Genomic DNA, 6,000 nt, shown 5'->3' with positions numbered 1-6,000 from the left:
TCATTCATTCAAAGAAAATGCCTTGTAACAGCCCAAAATTGACCCTAGTCGGGAAATGGTTTCGGGACCACAAAACCGAGTCATAAAAATAATTAATTTCCATATTCTATGCTTATTATGTGTGTACATGAGTACGTGGAAGTTTCATTCTCCAATTTTGCCAATTGCATGAGAAATTATTAAATAGGGATCGATATGAGACATGGTGAAAATATGATAGGCTAATTTAAAATGGTCTATTAATGCATGTTGTGAAAATGGTGGGTTTGCATGTCAAATTACCCAAATTTGAGCTAGTGGTTGGCCATGCTATGGGTGGAAACATGTTGGGAACATGTTGGCCTAGTGAGGTATGTAGGAAAAAATAAAATAAGGAGTATGGGTAATAAAGAAAGGAAAAACAAAAAATGAGTGGTTGTTCCCCCCCCATTGCCGTGAGCTAAAGAAAGGAAAAGAAAAACTTGTTCATCCTTTTTCATCCTCTTTTGACCGAAAATTCTAAGGGAGGAGGAATGAGTTCTTGCTTCATGTTTGGTTTGGAAGAGAATTAGGAGGAAGTTTGGCCATGCATGTAACTAGATTGAGGTATGTTTGATATTATTCTTTGAGATTCATGTATATTTTAAGTTGTAAGTTTGAAATCTACCTAGCCATGGTTCAAACCTTGTTAAATGATGGAGATGATATTCGGCCATGCATGTTACATTCTTGGTTGGTATTTTGATGTTTGATGTTGTGGTGATGAGGCATGAAGATGAGTTAAGATTCGGCCTAGGTGGAGTTTGTGTTAATGCCATTGCATGCTAAATATGAAGCTTGTTAATGATGCATGTGATGGTGGATTGATGATTCTTGAATCTCTTTTTTTTTTAGCATTTTTGAGTGAGCACATATGTGCATTGGTTGCTAGATGGGGAAGAATCGGCTAGCAAGTTGTGTGCTAAGGCCGAATATAATTTTTGTAGGTTAATGAGTAATGCATGTGCTAAATTGATGGAAAGGGAGAGGATGCTTTACTAGTGTATAAATGATATAAAGATTTTAGAAATTATTTTTGGTTAGGTGTATGTATGATTAGGTATATTCGGCCATATGAGTAAATATATAGATGATGTTAAATTTGATTATGTATAATGGGCCATATAGGGTACACATTGTGATATTAACTTTGATTCTCTATAATTGATCAAGTGGGTGATTAGTAAGGGTGATTGCCGAATATACTAACATACATATGCATGTGTAATTGGATTGTAAATATTTAGCAAGGCGGTTAAACTAGTTGATTTATTGATTAAGCTCAAGGAGTTAAAGGAGGAGAATCGAGCAAAGGCAAAGAAAAGATCATCGAGTAGCCGAGTTGGAACCATCTTACCCAACACAAGTAAGTCATTAAGCATATATTTGGTATTGATTTAAAGGATCGTAATACCTATACCATTGTGTTTAATGAGATGAAATGTATACAAATGTATATGTAAGTAGAGATGAAATTTGTCGAATGTAAAAAGGAAGTGAAGCCTATTGAGTGGCTGGTTTTCGGCACTAAGTGTGCGGGCAATAAGTGTTCACGGTCATGAGATTGGCATAAGTGTGCGGGTTTAAATTGTACAGCACTAAGTGTGTGAGTTTAAAGTACATGGCACTAAGTGTGCGCGGTTGATTATTAAGCACTATGTGTGCGAACCCAATATATATTTTCTATAAATTATTTACATTAAGGGCGCGACTTTACCGAGTCGATTTTGGACAGCGGAAAAGGTAAGTGTGCGAACTTGAAATGCATGGCACTAAGTGTGTGAGTTTAAAGTACATGGCACTAAGTGTGCGCGGTTGATTATTAAGCACTATGTGTGCGAACCCAATATATATTTTCTATAAATTATTTACATGAAGGGTGCGACTTTACCGAGTCAATTTTGGACAGCGGAAAAGGTAAGTACCTTGAGTTCATGGCTAATAGGCGCTATGTTTATATTTGGAGTTGAGCTTGGTAAGTTTTGAACCTATGTGACGATTATAGTTGAAGTCACGTACATAAGGTTCATTGTGGAATAGGTGAAAGTTCGTTTAATTGTATGATTATAACGAAAATAAAATGATGTATGAAAGGCCAATGTAGGACTTGGTATGAGATTGAACCATAGGGTTTAAGGAACTATGGTATAGTTTGGTATGGATGGAGTACTTAACCTCATTTCATTGTTTCCTGTTGTGATAATTTTATTAATGGATGGTTGTGGAATGCTTATGGCTTACTGAGTTATATACTCATTCGGTGTTTGCTTGTCACCTATTCTAGGTTTCTTGGACTCGTCTCTTTTTGCGTGATCGTGCCGTCGTCGAAGTCATCACACCGGCTAGCAAGTTTTGGTACTTTCTTCTTAGTCGGCTTAGGAGAACATTTCGGCATGTATAGGCTATTATGTTGTGTTTGAACTTTGGTATGTAAACTTTTAGCCATGCGAAAATGGCATAAATGTTCGGTTGGGTTTGGTTTCATAACGTTAGGTCGTAAATCTTGATAATTCGACCTTTTTATGCCATATGTCATGGTTGATTATTTTGGTGTTAAAATTCATGATATGACAATAGTGTAGTAGGGGGATGTTTGACAATGATTAGCCTTTGGCATGGCTAGTCATGATCATAATTTGTGATATGTATGACGAATTACTAGTTAGATCAAGGAGAAATCACGAAATGGGCATAGTTGCTTTCGTAACAGATGCTGGCAGCAGCAGTGACGTGAGATTGAAAAATCACTAAAAATAGTAGGAGTGGAATTAATTGATGAATAAATTATGTATTCGAAGCTCGATGAGTCTATTTTCATATAGAAGCAACGAAAATATCATATGGACAGTATGTTAAGAGATATTCAGGTTCTCGTGAGACAGGACCAGAACGGTTTCTGGATTCCCTGTTCCGACTTTGGAAATTCATTATAAATTAACCAGAGATAATTAGGAGTCATACCATATATGTATAGATTCATCTCTGAGTCTAGTTTCTATAGAAACAAACGGCATCAGTATTGAAGCTCTGTGCAGGGAGATATCCAAGTCGTAATGCAAAAAGGTCAGTGTAGTCGATCCCTGTAACATGGGAGACTTTGACTAATAAACTGTACTAATTGGCCCAACCAAAAATTCTAGAAAAAAATGTGTAGATGGGCATATGAGTCTATTTTCAGGGAAAATTTACGGAACTGGATTTCGAGTTTCAGAACTCAATATATGATTTTTTTTAAGCGACTAGTACGCAGACTGGCAGCTTGTCTGGGAAATTTTTTTAAGTGGTTTGAAGTCTGTTAACACCTCGTGTTCGACTCCGGCGACGGCCTCGGGTTCGGGGTGTTACATTTGATTGGTATCAGAGCCAGGTTTAGTCGGTTCTAGGACTATCATAGCACGTATGAGTCTAGCTATACATGCCGAATGTTAATGTTTAACTGTGTGATGACTTCTGACGGTTAAAATTTATGTTTTGATTAGTAAATGGATCCCGGTGTAGAGAGAACCTTGGCGGATGACATTGAAAGTGTAGCGGCTGCTCCTGCACAAGGGACACCGCCTGTTGAACCTCAGTCATCTGCGAATAATCAAGGTGAGGGGGCTAAACAAGCCTTCTTTACCATGATGAATGAGTGGGTCGCGCAGTATGCCCGAACCAATCCGGCTGTCCAACAATTCCCGAATTTGAATAATCCACCCCCGGAGCCAGTAATGCCATCAGTTACTGATCCTGTGAGGCTGAGTAAGCCACCTGTAGACTTGATTAGGAAGCGCGGGGCTGAGGAGTTCAGGGCCATAGTTACTGATGATGCTGAAAGGGCCGAGTTCTGGCTTGATAACACCATTCGGGTGTTTGATGAACTGTCATGCACACCCGATGAATGTCTAAAGTGTGCTATATCCTTGTTGCGGGACTCAGCCTACTATTGGTGGAGGACCCTAATTTCCATAGTCCCAAATGAACGAGTAACTTGGGACTTCTTTCAGACGGAATTTCGAAAGAAATATATTAGTCAACGGTTCATTGATCAAAAGCGTAAGGAATTCTTGGAACTCAAGCAAGGCCGTATGACAGTATCTGAATACGAACATGAATTCGTAAGACTCAGTAGGTATGCCCGGGAGTGTGTAGCTGATGAGATTGCCATGTGCAAAAGATTCGAAGAAGGATTGAACGAAGATTTAAAGCTACTAATGGGTATTTTGGAAATAAAAGAATTCGTAACACTAGTCGAACGAGCCTGCAAGGCGGAAGAACTTGGAAAGGAGAAGAAGAAGGCTGAATTTGAAGCTAGAGACTATCGTAAAAGATCGACGGGTAAAGCTCCGTTCTCAGCCGTAAAGAAGTTCAGGGAGGACACTAATAAGTCGAGGACGACTGCGGGAATTTCCATCAGAGCAAGACCATCGACGGACTCCCGAGCTACTTCGGTAGCTAGTGTGGGCAATAATCGTCTAGAGAAACCTGAATGTCCCCAATGTGGAAGATGACACATAGGTGAATGTTGGGGTAAGTCTATTAACAGGGCCTGTTACGGATGCGGTTCGAAGGACCACTTCATTAGAGATTGCACGGAGCTTGATGAGAAGAATAAGATTCAAGGTGCAAGACCTAGTGGAGTGACAACTAGAGGTAGACCACCGAGAATTTTAGGAGGTAGGGGTGGTAGTCAGAGAGGGACCTCTGATATGGCTGTTCGAGCCGAGAACCGTACTCCTGTTAGAGCATATGCCATTCGCGCACGAGAGGAGGCATCCTCCCCTGACGTCATCACTGGTACCTTCACTCTCTTTGATACTAATGTGATTGCATTGATTGACCCTGGCTCTACTCATTCATATGTATGTGAAACCTTAGCATCCAGTAAGGCTCTACCTGTTGAGTCTACTGAGTTCGTAATTCGGGTGTCAAATCCCTTGGGTCATTACGTGCTTGTCGACAAAGTGTGTAAGAGATGTCCCCTAGTAATTCGAGGTTCTTGTTTTCCGGCGGACTTGATGCTTTTGCCGTTTGATGAATTTGATGTTATTCTTGGTTTGGATTGGCTGACCGCGCATGATGCGGTTGTGAATTGCAAAAGCAAGACTATTGATTTGAGGTGCGCAAATAACGAGGTAATCCGAGTTTAGTTTACGGATTTGGAGGGGTTGCCAGCTGTAATATCAGCAATGTTGGCCCAGAAATATGTAAGAAAAGGGTGCGAAGCATACCTTGCGTATGTACTTGATGATAAAGAATTAGAAAAGAAACCCGAATCTGTGCGGGTGGTTTGTGAATACCCGGATGTTCTTCCTGAATAATTACCGGGTTTACCACCTGTTCGGGAGGTAGAGTTTGGTATTGAGCTTGTACCTGGGACTACGCCGATTTCGATAGCTCCATATCGTATGGCACCAACCGAGTTAAAAGAGTTAAAATCTCAGTTGCAAGAATTGACGGATAGAGGTTTTACTCGACCAAGTTTCTCACCTTGGGGTGCACCAGTATTGTTCGTGAAAAAGAAGGACGGAACCATGAGGTTGTGCATTGACTATCGTCAACTGAATAAAGTGACGATAAAGAACAAATATCCGTTGCCGCGCATTGATGATTTGTTCGACCAACTGAAGGGAGCCTCAGTGTTCTCAAAAATAGATTTGAGATCGGGCTATTATCAGTTGCGAATTCGAGATTCGGACATACCCAAAACTGCTTTCAGAACGAGGTACGGTCACTACGAGTTCTTAGTGATGCCGTTTGGGCTCACTAATGCCCCTGCGGTATTTATGGATTTGATGAATCGGATCTTCAGACCATATTTGGATCGGTTCGTAGTTGTGTTCATTGATGACATCTTGGTCTATTCAAGAGATGAGATCGAACATGCTGAACACTTGAGATTAGTGTTGCAAGTTTTGCGGGATAAGAAGTTATATGCTAAGTTCAGTAAGTGTGAGTTCTGGTTAAGAGAGGTTAGCTTCTTGGGTCATGTGGTATCCGCAT

Source organism: Gossypium hirsutum, chromosome D11 (genome assembly GCF_007990345.1).
Source record: "Gossypium hirsutum isolate 1008001.06 chromosome D11, Gossypium_hirsutum_v2.1, whole genome shotgun sequence".
NCBI classification, from domain to species: domain Eukaryota; kingdom Viridiplantae; phylum Streptophyta; class Magnoliopsida; order Malvales; family Malvaceae; genus Gossypium; species Gossypium hirsutum.
Note: the sequence above shows the minus strand (reverse complement) of the source record.